We start from the raw sequence: 15,149 nt of genomic DNA, 5'->3' as shown, positions 1-15,149 counted from the left end.
TTTTTCTAATGCTTTTCTTCTGCTAATAAATTTTCATCATACTTAGGGAAAGAGAAATCAGGTCTTGCTCATAGGCATTCTCTACTGGTTGATGAGAAAATGTCATCTGAAACCACTAATGTAGAAGGCCAGAATATGCCACATCAAAATACAGCTTTTCAGCATAAGGATTATTTTAAGAAACAGTAGACACAGTGGAAGTTCTGAAACTTATCCTTTCATAAGAGAAGTTTACATCTACAAAGGTAATCACCATTTGGAAAGACGCTCCTTCTCTGTACAGAGAGGAGGAGGACTACATCACTGGAGGCTCTTCAATGGAGAAACAGGACTTAAGTCTGCATCAGAAGAAGCCTTATCTTGTTTTCCCTGCTCTTCTGAGATCGTCCCACAATGGTTCTTCCCAGAAGCCTTCTTCCTTTATTTTGGTGAACGATGATATTTAAGCCTAAATTCAAAGCCACCTCCTTGAGATTTACTCACTTCCCAAGTGTCACCATGTACACATGAGCCACACATTACTCAATTTCTGTTTCTTTTTCTCCTGTTATCTGTCTTCAGTTACAGGGGTCAAGAATTCAGAAAGAATGGAGAGAAAATTATTCTCTCCCTCCCTTACATAGAAGGCCTCAACAGTGTTTCCCAGCATAATAAGAATTACCTGGAACCTTGTTAGAAATGCAACTTCTGGAGCACCACCCCAGATCTACTGAATGAGAAACTCTGGGAGTGAGACTCATGAATAATCCACAAATCCTCTAGGTGATCCATACTAATAATTGCAAATCATAGTCTGGGCCCTTGTAACACTCTACCTGCAAGTGTCAATTGTAATAATTATAATAAGCATTTGTAGTCCTTAAGTTCATAACCTCATATCCTAACTGCCACTACCTCCAACTGAAGTGTCCTTCACCACTCCATGCGACACACTCCTGTTTAAAATTTAAGATCAAGTAAGTATCACCTCTATCATACAAGAAGTATTTCATGAATAAAAATAAAATACATAGTCTATGGTGTTTGGGTGAGATTGTAGAAAAATTATGTGTCCTTAATTATATTAATTTGGTATTAGAGTACCATTATAATATTTTAATATATAAGATAAGTTAGTATGACACATTTACTTATTTGCCCTAATTTTGGTCTACAGTTGATTCTAATATGGTTATTATAAGGTAAAATAAATGAGTTTAGGAAAATGGCAACTTATGTTAAGCAGAGGCAAAATATTTGTAAAACTTTTATCTGTGATATCCTGAAAGGCAGAAAATGTACACAGATATTTGGGGCTCTGGGAAAAGAGGTATGGAGACAGGATGTTGGTAGCATGAGTTGGTTGTAATTAGCCACTTTTAATAAATTTCTGTAAGAAGCCATATGTCCACAACATATCCATTCTGTTTCCAAAGATAGAACTGGAAAGGAACATGAATTACAGGGCTTGCAAAATTGAAAATTACAGTAGCCCCCGTTTGCCATTGGAGAACAAGTTCCAAGACTCCCAGCAGAGGACTGAAACCTTGGATAGTATCAAACTCAATATATACTGGATTTTTCCTATTTATATTTCCTCTAAGAATACAGAGCACCATTTTCAAATGAAAGTAGGCTACAGGGGAATTGCCTTAACATTCACCACCTGATCTTCTTTCCTTTCTTATTGAGAACTTTCACCTTTACATTTAATGGAAGCAGTTTACTTTCTCTTTGGCAAAGCCAAGTTCACAGCATCACTATTCTCGAGCTTTAGAGCTATTGCTAAGCAACAAAATCAGGGTTACTTAATCAACAGTGGATCTGGTAGTGCTGGTGGCTACTCAGTGACTGACGGGAGGTGAGTGCACATGGTGCAAACAGGTTATACAAAAGGATGACTCCCATCCCACAGTGTGGAACTGAAAGGTGTGAGATTTTACCATGCCACCCAAAAGGTGTGCAAGCTAAAATTTATCAATTGTTTATTTCTAGAATTTTTCTTTTTTGGGGACCACAGTTGGCTGTGGGTATTTGAAAGAGCTGAAAGTAAAACTGTAGATAAGGGAGGGAACTACTGTGCCCATATTTTTTTTTTTCTTTTTCTTTTTCTTTTTTCTTATCCTCTGCCTGATAAATGATTCTGAAGTTAAGACACTGACTCAAGGCAAAAATTAAATCAAAAGCAAGGCCATGGAGCCATTGGAAAGATTAAAAAAAAATGAGTGTGGCCTTAGCATCTCTTTAATTTTTCTTAATTCACATGCTATTAATAGGTTTTGGCAAGGAAAAATTATACATATTTTTGGTGAGCAGCATAATGTTTTGGTATATGTGTACACTGTGGGACTGCTAAATCAAGCTATTTGATCTATTCATTTCTTGCCCCCACCCCATGGTAAGATCACTTAAAATCTATTGTCTTTTTTAAAAATTATTTATTTTTTTAATTTTTACAGACTGCATTTTGATTTATTATACACAAATTTTCAGATGAACAATATATTGTTAACTGCAGTCACTATGAAGTACAACAAATCTCTTGAACTTATTCTTCATTTCTAACTAAAATTAGACTTAGTGTCTTCTTTTAAAGAAAAAACTTTTATAGAATTAAATGCAGAAACCAGTAAATCCTGTCAGTTTAGAATTTAGTTGGGAAAGGAAGATGGAAGAAGAGATCAATAGTGTGGACTCATGCAGATCTGGTAACCTCAAGTCTTCTATAATTGAGTGTATGTAGAGAGTCATATCTCACGAAGAACTCATGATATGACTATTCATATTAGCTAGAATTCAAATTGAAAAGTTTTTTCCAAGAGGATTGTACTACAAAATGTGCCATCAGCCTACATATCAAGGAACAGTGTAAATGGGAAATGTAAAATGACCAAATGATTAAAATGATTCCAATATCCAATAACTTGATTTATGTGATGTGAAAAATAGAATATCATGAAAAAATTCAGTCCACATATCACAATAGATGTTAATAAAGTATCTGAGCCATTTAGGCAATTGACAATTACATTGAGTCTTCGTTTCCATATTTGTAAAAAGAAGGAGCAGGATTAAGTGTTCTGAGGTCCCTTTGAGCTCCCATTCTTTGATTCACTTCTGTAGACTTTCTTCACACATGAAACATAAATTTCTTTCCTGTTCTGTCAAAATGCTACTGTCATTCAAAAATAAATAATGAACAGATAGATAGTATTTGACAACTTTTCCAAGTTTCTGTAAACTATGGCCTGAATGACAAAAGTTCTTTCAAAAGACTCACTTGAAGAAATCCCATTACGTAAGCAGACAGAGAATATGCTTAACAAATTTAATACCAATGTTTCCTAAAGGTCAAGTCTTAGTTCCCTAAAAGTGTTTAGAATTGTATTTCATTCCCAAATCACAATTGCATTTCCATAAAAGCTACCATGGGAAATCCTCAGAGAATCTGGTGTATGTTTGAATAGTTCTTCATTTATCAAGATTAAAATACTGCAGCATATTTGTTGTTATTTAAAAGAATATGTTCCCATAAAACTGAGACAATTTGGCTCAATGTTGAAAATCAATCACATGAAGACATTTTTCAAAGAGAATGAAAATAGCACCATGCATATCAAAATGTTCAGAAGAACTAATATTTCAACTCACGAACTACATATTTTATCTAGTTTTCTGTATCTTTCCAATTTACAACCCTAAAATTAAAAAAAGAAAAACATTACACTACACACCTACCAAATGAGAATCATGTTAATCACCCAATGTTGGATAAAAATACCATGTCCAATAGTATTTAAACAGTCACTAAATATATCATTCAAATGCATAAGAGTTGACTACTTACTAACACTCCAAAATAATGTCAAACCTACAAATTTTATAACACCAATAGTTGGTGGGAACTATTAATTACAAGCATTTTTGGTAAAGGAGCAACAAACTGCCAAAATAGAAGGGGATGAAAGGGATCGTTTTTATCACACTTTCTGACATCCTCAAGATCCCCTGTGAAGATCCTCTCCAAGGAAGCATCACTCTGAAGCACCATGGAATTCACAACTTCCAACACCTGCTATTTAAGATTTGAGGTTATTATAATAATCACTAAGCACTGATATAGAACTGCTGCTGGGTGGAACAAAATGGACCCAGTTAAATGTAGCATAGATGAGAGCTAGGAGAGGTGATAAAAATAAATCTATTGATTTGATTCCATCCAACTTATCACCTCTAGATGACCAGTAAGAAGCATCATCCCAAAATCAGAGGAAGAAAACCTCCATTTTCCTTTTGCCTACTCCTTACTGCCCTAGTCAAGATTGTGAGTCCCACAAAAACTCGTAATCAAATAAACACGGACCTCTAGGAATTGATGACAACTTGTACCACATCAAAACAGAAGTGACGTGATCACTGGGAACTTCGCCCTTGCAGGGTGCTCATCTTTCTTCCCACTCTGCCTTCTCCTAAGAGAGCTGTACGCTGGGCTCTTCCAGGTTTGTTGACAGCTTGGAAGGGCAGATATGAACAATGCCAAGCATCAAATTGATCCTAATTTAGTTTTTCTAGGTTTTAATTATTTTTTTTTTTAATTTTCATTCCTCCATGCCCTTTGCTTATATATCCTGGTATCCACCCATGATCCCAGACCAGAGATTCAAGAGCCTGAGAGGGTTCCATTCTGTTCCAGCCTATTCACTCATGTTTCTTCTGACATCATTACCGCTTGGATAAACAGCTCTCTTTGTTTTGCTAATACTTCCTTGACACCCCTTCATGCTCCACCAGAGAGCATGAAGCTTTTCTGACCTTTTGCTTGCCAACTGCATTCATTCCAGTCTGACCCAAGTACTGCAGCAGATGAGACTGGAGCACCAAGCTTCCCTTCTTCCTGCTCTACTTGCTGGAATAACTGTCAAACCTGAGAGGAGCAGAAAGGAGATCTGTCTTCCACCTCCATCTCAAGAAAACCTTTCCTTCCTGCTAGAGAAAAGGGCATTTCCCATGCCTTAATTTTTTTTTTTCATACTAATACGTTTACTTAGGACTTTTAATGAAGTTGTTTTTGACTTTATAAAGGATCTGGAGTCAATAATTTTTACACTTTATTTTTAATGTATTGATCTTTTCTGTTATTTTCCTTTATCCTATTCTCTCCAACCCCATCCCCCCCCCCAAAAAAAAAAGCAGGAAAAAAAACCTCCAACAGACCTGCTTTTCCCTTGTGCTGTCTCTATTCTTTTCGCCTTCATTTCAAAACTTCCCGCAAAAGTCATGTTTCGTTTTAGGATCTACGCGGAAACCTAGAATTGTGAGATTCTTACATTATATCTCTTGCAAAGTCTGACTGAATAAAACTGAGATGTGAATTCCTACTCACCAAAGTCATTGGGTCTTACCTCATTTGAATTGTCTAAGGTATTTAATCATACCTTGTAGTTGAGACTTGGAAGTTTTGGGCTTTTGTCTTACTGTATCACAACTTCTTCCATAGCAATTTTTCTTCTTCAGCTCCAATATATGTGAGTCCTCAAAAAGTTTATATTTTGACTGTTTCTCTTTTCTCTTTACATACTCTCTGCCGTATTCCCCATATTCCCTACTGCTATAGATTTAGCTACCATTTTTACCTGTGGTGTGTTCACATTTTTGTCCACCTGAAGTAATCCTTTTCCTAAGTTATAAATCTTCATTTCTTACTGTTTCCTAGACATTATCAAATGAACACTTCATTTCAAATGGACACCTAAATCCCCTTCAGTCTGTTCACTAGAATAACAAATCCTAGGTAAAGCAACACAGTTCTTTCTTCTTCTTTATGTCATTTCTCTTTAAAAGTTCCTGAATACATCTTTCTTTCCATTTCACTTTGGACCACCATTGTTAGTACTTTTTCACCTCACACACGAACAACTGCAATAGTCCCCTAAGAAACTGTCTCATTTTCTGTTTTTGATCCTTGCCTCCTACATCCATTCACACATCTGGCCTCCAATGAATCACTGCAGGATTAATTCTCCAAAAGTACCTCTCAGAAGAGGTTATCCTACTATGCAAAAATCTTTAATAGCACACTATGGTCTTAAATGGTATTCTAAGATTTAACTACATTAAATCATTCTTGCTTATTTTTAACCATTCCCTACATTTTATTCAAATCATGTCTTGTGGCACTGTATCAGAAAACACCTGTCCCAAGGGATGTTAATAGGTGTCACATGGAAATGACCAGGTAGATTTGAGAATGGTACATTTATTTCACAATTTCTCAGCATCTTCAACATAGTAATATGCATTGCAATTTATTTTAGTTGTAGAACACAGAGCTCCTAGACTTTAGTACAGAATTTTTTCCTAGAAATCTACTTTCCCTCCATTTACCCAAACCTCCTACATTGTCACATGACAAAATCATGCCCATTTTTTCAAATAAGTGATTTTAAATGAAATCATGAAATAATTTCTAATAATTTCTGAAAAAGGAAAATCTTCCATCTCTAAACTCTCAGTAAAATATATTATATTATGCCATTTATATTTTAGTTTTGAAATTATTTATATCTCTTTCCCACCCTGGATCTTGACACCATGTATACTCCTTGTAGTGCCTACCCCACTAACCTCAGTCCAAGTAAATAATTTCATGCCAGGATATGCAAAAATTTATATTTTAATAATATTTTACTGCTTCTAAGCCTCCAGGATAGTGAAATTTATGTAAGTTTAATTATATAAACTAGAAAGCATGTAAAAATAAAATTATAGCCCTAAAATACAGTTCGTTACTCCTGTTTCAAACTAGATACATTGTTGATAGATAATGATAAAATTTAGATCTACTCAATGGATTTAGTCTAAAACAGACTTAATTTATTCCAAAAATGAGGTACAGTATTCACGGAATACAAAGTAAAAAAGGATAAAGAATTTTGGTATCAAAAAAACAAGATCCTTTTTTGAAGACTAGTCATATTCTATTTAAAATGTCTACGATCTGTTTAACCCATTTCCTTTGTGGTTGATTCTGTAAAATTCGTCACCAAGGACCTTGCAAAATAAATCTGTGTTAAGAGATTTGTGAGAATCTCAGGACTTTGAGATTCTGGGGCAGCCCCTCCAGGTGATGGAAATAACTGGACCTGTGAACCTAACTTTACCCTGAGAGGAGTTCCACCGAACTGAGCCATCATGCTTGGGGACCAAAGAAAAAAATGACCTGACTGTCTAAGAAAATGACCTGCTTAGGAAAAATATTGTCAAGATATTTCTACAGTTCTTGAAGCGGTTCTTTAAAAGCAAGTTTCCAATGAGCTACAGAAGCTTCTAATGTCAAAGAACAGATTTATGCAGAAGGTTATTCTGTTAAGAGATAAAACTGGGGATCCAAACTGTAGACTTGTAGAATTAGTTAACTAAAGGTTATTTTAGGAGTTGATTTGTAAGAATTGAAAATCTTGTTTGTTTTTGTTCTGTGGCTATAGGCAGAGAGAGGAATGCATAAAGGTCCAGGAGAGAGTAAAGTAATAAAATACAGTAAACTTGATGGCATGGTACTCATGCTAATCCAGTCTGAAGGACAAGAGGTTCAAGAAGTCAGAGCATTTAAAGGCAGAAACTAAATAAGCTGTTTAAAAAAAAAAAAAAAAAAAAAAAACTGTGAAATTCTTAACACCATGGTGTTATAGATGGCAAAGCACAGTATGGATATGGACAAGAGGTATCTTTGTCATCTCTGTCTACGCCTCAGCTTTGGGTCCTTGGGAATCAGTTACTTAGGGAGCTCTAGACCACAGGCCCTTTATCCAGGCAGTGTTCTTTATTGTTGCTTTTGTTTTTATTCACTGAGGGCATTAGCAATGGCAGGAAAGTGGTAGTGAAAACACTCACTTGTCCTTTCTTCCAGCTCATGTGATTTCCAGAAATATCTGAAACTGACTTCACAGAGATCTCAAGGTCCTTGCAAAGAGGCTGATGATAGGTAAAGAGTCAGAAGCACTTAGATTATTACTATCAACCTGACTCAATTTTTAGTCATTGGTCCATCCATTTGTTTGTTCAACAAATATCAATTGAAAGTCTACTGTGTGCCAATCAGAATGGCTACAGTCCTGTGTAAAAAACTGTTATCCATGAATGTATGTTTCAATGGAGGAGAGAGACAATAAGGAAGTTACAAATAATCACGGATTATATTCTACCTAAAGAAAATAAGCAGGGTATTATGATAAAGATTAATCACTTGGAGACAGAGGTTTAAAAAAAAAGTTTGCAAATGGAAAGTGACCAAGGAAAATAAGATGTGGAGGGATTCTTACTTTACTTACTTTCTAAAGAATAGAAGCTAAATAACCTCCTTCTCTTCTCCCTGTTTTCTCCTCAACCCAAAACACATAGCATTCAGAAAATTTATTTTCTGTCTGAGAGAAATAAGACTAGGTATAAGTTCTATAATTTTCAACATTGTTTTTCAAATCAAGTTAATATTGTCTATAAAATACTATGTTGGATAAGTTCTCATGCTCTGTGCTGCTCATCCTGGGGATTTTAGAAGCACTCAGAACCAGCTCACTTATCCCTGATTCATTCTTTCTTTTCTGTGGGTCCTGCACATTCATCCTGGCTTCTAATCTTCTTGTCCATTGTCTATCTTTGTAAAACTTCAACTCTTGGCAATTTTGACTACAGAGTGGATTAGCCTCCCTAGCCTACTTTTCCTTGATGCCTGTAAAGTTAGGTAGAAAACTATTTTCTCTTTCAGATTATTACTATGGGGAAACTTATGGGTGTAATAAAATCGATAAACATGAATAAGTTCTACACCTTACAGAGTATTAATTGTGCTAGTCCTGATTACTGATCCTGCCTCTCTCTGAGATGATGATATGTGGCAATGACTTTCTAACCTGAGTTTTTATTCTTAGATGTCAGTATCATCAAGTTCCATTCGTCATCCTAATTCTGCCCTCATGATGAAATCAAGGTGGAGCATTGTGTTTACTGTCTCCTTGTTTCCAGCATTCATGCATTCACTCATTTGCCAAACATTCACTAGGTATCTTAGTTTATGCCAAAAGTTAAGCCAAACTCTAGAAACACAAAGATGACTAATGTCAGAGAGCTTCTGATCTATAAAAGAACACAATCTAGGAGGTAACAATGAAGTAGATAATCAAATCATATGACAAATATCAAGAGATGGGTGTATTCAGGTTTCTACTGAGTTAAGAGAAAGAAAACCTAACCTAGATGGTCATAGACAAGAAACTGTCTCAAGAGAAGTTAACAGTCACTGCTGTGGTTTTGAAGGTGTCCTCCAAAAGTTCACTTGTTGAAAATCTAACACCCAAATTCTTAAGTTGATGGTATTTAGAGCTGGGGCCTCAGGGATGTAATGATGGTTAGATGAGGTCATGAGGGTGGGTCCCTGCAGACAGGATTAGGACTTTCTAAGAAGAGGAAGACAACCTGTACTTGCACACTTGTTGCCTCATCATGCAAGACTTCCTGTTTTGTCATGATGCAGCAGGAAAGCCCTCATTAGATGTCGCACCTTAACTGATGTTGAACATCTCAGCCTCCACTAATGTAAGAAATCTCTGTTCTTTATAAATTACCCAGTTTGGGGTACACTGTTATAGCAGCAGAAAACAGACTAAGACAGTCCACTGAACTGGGTGAGCAGACTTGTGAAAGCTAAACAGGATTAATCTGTTGGAGGTATTGGTATGTGATGGGATTGGGAGTAGCAATGCGTAACAATAAAATACCATTTGATATGTCCTGAAAGTAAGAGACAGCATGACACCATGATATATATAGTTGCAAAGAAATAAGGATGAAAAGACATATAGCTCATTCATCTTAAAGCTTTGGAAACTATACTGTCTTTTTATTTGTTTTAGCAAGGGAATCATTTGGTAAATTTGCATTTTAAAAAATGATCCTAGAAATAGGTTAAAAAAATGGTTGGAGATAGAAGGTATAGCAACAAGCTAGAAAGATCTTATTTCAGTAATCTAGAAAACCAGGACACAGCGGTGGCCTTGGGCAAGACAGAGGGCAGATTTGAGAGTGAGTTAGGAGCTAGAGCCTCGCAGGTACTTGGAAAGCTCCTGGATACTAAAAATAAGATGGAAAAAGAGAGGGATTCAACATGTGACAGATACTTTGACCTAAAATTTTTATTAAGGGAAGTTGTGGGTAGATAACCTGTATAGTTTGGAATGAACTCCAGTTTGTAATAATTTTTATAAATATTGCTGGCTTTGTCAAAAAGAATTTGTATACAAGGGTTTATTGCTCACTTAAAAAAATCTGCTCCATATATATCCAGGTTTATTGGTTGTTACCATTCCTCAGGCTTGTCCAATAATGATCTGTTGAAGCTATCACCTCACCAGTTCCAATTTTATCTTTATATTAGAAAGCAAAATGTAGTTCATGAAAAGCTTACAATCTTACAACCTTATCACAGACTGCATTACAAATTCAAAGAATCAAAACACTCATAATTTTTTATTAAATCTTTCTATTATGAGGGAAAACATTATACATAGCACTAAAACACACACACAGACAACAGGCTAAAACACACGTAGTTTAATAGTTGCCTCTGTGGGGAACCAAGCAGGGATGAAACAGGAGAGAAATAAGCACTTGTCTAGTGACCAGGTAAATTCTGATCACATTCATTCGGTGGGTTTCTGGATATTCACTGTATTAATATGTGTTCTAACTTGTGCAAATGTTAAAATCTTTTGCATTTATCAAATATACTTAAATGATATAAACATATACAATATGTAATAATGTTCCTTTACCTACAGAATTGATGAAAATACTCTGAAAAGGATTCACTCCCTCTATTTATCACTTTGTTTCCTTCTATAATGTGGCATACTTTAATTTTACAAAGATAAATTGAAAACATAGTAATTCAAAGTGCTCCTGAGGAGTAAGAGAAAAGTGATTTCTTAATTTTCTACTTTTCAGAAATTACAAATTCAATTAGTGGGGGCTGTGCCTAATTTTCTGTAATTGTTTTTCAAGAACATTTACTGTGCTTCAATGAATAAATGGTAACAAAAATCTGATAATTCTTGAATAGATTACACATGAGTAATAGTTTCCTATTAGGTACAATTTTCAAAATCAGGAGCTACTTGACCTCAGAAAAGAACAGAACCATGTGAGCATACTAAAAAAAAATTAAACTTGTGCTTTCTTAAAAAACCCTAAAATTCAGTTTAAAAGATTAGTTTATTCAAAATGCGTATGTACTCAATACAAAAGAAACTGATTTTTTTATCCAATTAGTGAAAGAGCATAGTAAAAACACTAAAAAATGAGGTAAATTGTTTTTATCTGGAAGTATAATAAATCAGAGGCAAGCTCTGTCAAATGTTAGTCACTGAGAACATCAATCTATGCAATGACTCTGCTGTCAACTTCAGGTTTGAGGCTTAATCATTTCAGGAGCGAGAGAGCCAGGAGTCATATTTTACCCAAGAGACACCTGGGTACACATATTCATGCTTTTACCATCATACATTGCTTGACAATTTGCCTGAAGGTCAATTGGCAATAGAATAATAGAAATTTTGAGTTTTGAACAGATTATGTGAAGGTGGCTTTAATGAATATTTACTTTGCATTGTCATTTGCTCTTATGTACATATGCATGGGGAAATGTGAGACAGCCTGCAAAACTAGTCAAACACAGGAAGGTCCTGAAGTCCACTTAGTAAGTGTATGATGTGTGAGGCAGATGTGCCAAGTAACAGAACATCTGACCTCAGGATATTTTTTCCAATGGGTGGCAATTTTATTATTTTAAATCAAAAGAAATAATCTGTTCATTTATCATCCCTATATACATTTTTATCACATTATGCATCCTATTTATTCCACTCTCAGGAAAGTATGGTTATCTGGAAAATAGGCTACAAATTATTCCCTTTCCTTTATCTACCCTTCCTTTAGCTTAACTTCCTTTTACATTTCTTCCTGGGCTTGACTTATGTATTATTCTGTATTATACTTCGTATAATTCTGTTCAAGGCTGTCATAATAAAACACCACAGACTAGGTGGCATAAACAATGAAAATTTATTTTCTCATAGTTCCAAAGACTGGAAGTTCAGATCTGGGTGCTTGTAGAGTAACGTTCTAGTGTCAGCAATCTCCCTGTGTGCTCACCTGACCTTCCTTGGTGTCTCTCCTCATAAGGACACTAACCATCAGATGAGGGTCCCCTTCATGTCCTGACTACCTCCCAAAGGTACTATCTCCAAATATCATCATATTGGGTGCTATGGATTTAAACATGAATTTTGGGAAGACATCTGAACATTCAGTCCACAGCACTGTGGCCAATGAATGAGACAATAGCAAATATGAAACAAGTAAATATTCGAAAACAATTTATGCCTTTGAGCCCGTCCTATCTTGCCAGGTTTCAAGGGTCTTTTGGGACCCTTGCCATGACCACCACGCTATTAAGGAATCTGAGGTAGCCTACTGAGTGATAAGAGATATGTGGTCTTGTTCCACCAACACCCTTGCTGACCCAGACTTGATCAGTTTTAAGTAAGATGTCCTGAGAGCTAAAGATCAGCTCTATCACTCTCTGAGACAATTATAATTTAAGTCTTGGTATTTCATAACTCTCATGTCTTACAGTGCATATGCATGTGATCTATCTTCTGTCCTCTGTTATCCAGTCTGATTTGGGATACCTGCATGTTACCTGAGCCAAGACCTTCCCAAATGTACACCAATCTCTGAAGCATCTGCTGAACTGTACTTCAGCTCCCAAAGTATTGAATTCTGGCTTTGTTCTTGGAACAAAGATTTCCAGTCTTACTTCTCCTTACCTTCTCTGTTTTCTACCCTTTATACCCCACACCTCTGATCCCCAATGAGCTAACACTGTATGGGATTCTATCTTAAAGCTAAATAGACCAAATGGCAAAAATATAACCTGGTTCCCTGACAGTAAGTATTGGCACAGTTCAGAGCTTTCTGCCACTCTCCCCAGTTGCCTGCACCTTTCAAATATCAATGCTATTTGATACATAACCTAAGGTCCATCAATGCTATTTGATGTATAACCTAAGGTCCTTGTACACTGTGATATGAATTACTAGTCACCTTAAACAGTTCTATCATCAAAGTTCTGCCAGAAGAAGCATCCTTTATACTGTCACTTAATTCATATAAATTTATCAAACAAGTCCTACATAGAAAGAGTTCAGAGTGCTGGCACTAAGGGGTAGAGTCATGGACAAGATGTAGCCCATGACTTCACAATGTACATAATCATTGAAGAGAACAACAAATATGGAAAAAAGATTATAATACTTTATGGCAGCTTATCTCAACTGCGGTTAAACAAACCACTAAAAACAGGAAATGATTTCAGTGACTTTTTTAGTTCTACTATAATGTTACATCAATACTATGCATAGGAGAAAAGTTAACTCAACCTAGACAATGAATTCTCTAGGTCCTAAGATCTAGAAAATTAAGGCATAATTTCCTTATCAAATTCTATTAAGAAAAGCTGACCCAGGCATAGTGATGCATGCCTATAATCCCAGCAACTCCTAGGCTGAGGAAGGAGGATCATAAGCCTGGGCAACTCAGTGAGACCCTGTCACAAAATCAATAATAATTTTAAAAAGGGCTGGGAATGTACCTTGGTGGTAAAACACCCCTGGGGTCAATCCCAATTACCAGAAAGTAGGAGGTGGAGGAGGAAGAGGAGAAGGAAGAGGAGGAGGAGGATTAGGAAAAAAAAAAAAAAAGGAAGGAAGGAAAGAAAGAAAGAGAGAGTAAAAGAAAGAAAGAAAGAGAAAGAAACAGAATGATAGAGCTGGTTTATGTTAATAAATAATGTATAAACTGGTACAACTTAATCAAACCAAGGAGATCATAAATAAATTTAGGTTAAATCTTGAATGATGAGCATGTTTTAGTTAAGTGTAAAGAAGAAGGAAAAAAAAAATGATCCAACAAGAATATCTGCAAAGGTTCCTGGAAAGAGAGATGATACCCTTAAGAGAACTAACAGATACAGTCAATCCCCTCTTCCAGTCAGATAACCAATAATGGCCCAACAAATACCAAAGCAAAGTCCAACAGAAACTGAAGTCACTTGGAAGAAGTCATACAAAGAATGAAACACAGTTTCATCTTTATAATATCTTTCCAATATTACTTTCAGGGTTTTGAGTAAGAAATGAAGGCTGTAATATTTTCTTCATCTTTGCTAGCGTCCTCTTGGTTATATGAGACAGTACCAATTTCTATGATTTTAGACTATATTAAGGATAAGAAAATGAGTTAATTAAATATTAGTGTAAAATGTCTTATTGCTAAAAAAAATTAAATTTCCTAGGGATTCCCAGAGGACAAAAACCAACATATTTGCTGGCAAACTGGGTAATCTCTAAGTAACGCAATGCATCACCTTACTGAGTTAGGGCTTCATTTATTTTAATATCATGGGAGTCTCATCTTCAATATTTATTGTCTGTATTGATGACATATCCTTCTGGCAATATTTTAGAAGTATCCTCAAGAAATAACCAAATCTATTTGCTAGTTACTGCCAAAAAAATACATTTCAACACTAATTTTCTTCCACATACATATACAAAATGCTAAAATTTCTATCCAACAGGTTAGTGTCATTATATGTGGGTGTATAATGTAGAAAAATCATCCTGACATGCTCATTACACTGCTCAAAAAATCTAAATTTTATAAGACATAAATTATTTTATGATAGAGGTGACAGAAGAAACAGGAGCTTCTGCCTATAAAAGATTCCAAGTCAAAGTCAACTTTTTTTTTAATGTTTTATACTGCAGAATTCCATGACTTTGTTAAAGCTTTAGTTCAAAAGCTGACTAGATCTAAAACTGCATTTGAATTAAAGTCCTTGAACTACTGTAAAGTATACTTGCAGATCCATCTTCTCATAGAGATGGAACAGTCTTCCATCTAGGTAAGAATGCAAATAAAACTCTCTGATTTTTTTATATCAGAATGTCATTTTTGCACCCTGCACAATTAGAATTCAAAGCAGATCTATCTTATTTCTTTAGGCCAGGTAGTACTGCCAACTACGTTAGACTTGATTATTTGCTATCCAGGTTTAG

General features: G+C 35.5%; 1 protein-coding gene across 12 annotated transcripts in view; it reads right to left on the bottom strand.

The window, feature by feature from the left end:
- Slc16a7 (solute carrier family 16 member 7) overlaps positions 1 to 15,149 on the bottom strand; it is a 158,833-nt gene that overhangs the window by 77,219 nt on the left and 66,465 nt on the right. Inside the window, exon 1 of one of the 12 annotated variants that reach the window (XM_047548809.1) lies at positions 5,194 to 5,272. The exons of the other annotated variants lie outside the window; for them this stretch is intronic. The gene's annotated coding sequence lies outside the window, so the exon portion shown is untranslated. Of the gene's footprint in view, positions 1 to 5,193; positions 5,273 to 15,149 lie in introns of those variants that run through there. 12 annotated transcript variants of the gene reach the window in all.

The sequence above is a fragment of the Sciurus carolinensis genome, chromosome 4 (genome assembly GCF_902686445.1).
Source record: "Sciurus carolinensis chromosome 4, mSciCar1.2, whole genome shotgun sequence".
In the NCBI taxonomy this organism is placed as follows: Eukaryota; Metazoa; Chordata; class Mammalia; order Rodentia; family Sciuridae; genus Sciurus; species Sciurus carolinensis.
The sequence above is the reverse complement of the archived record's forward strand: the minus strand, read 5'-3'. Positions and strand labels throughout refer to the sequence as shown.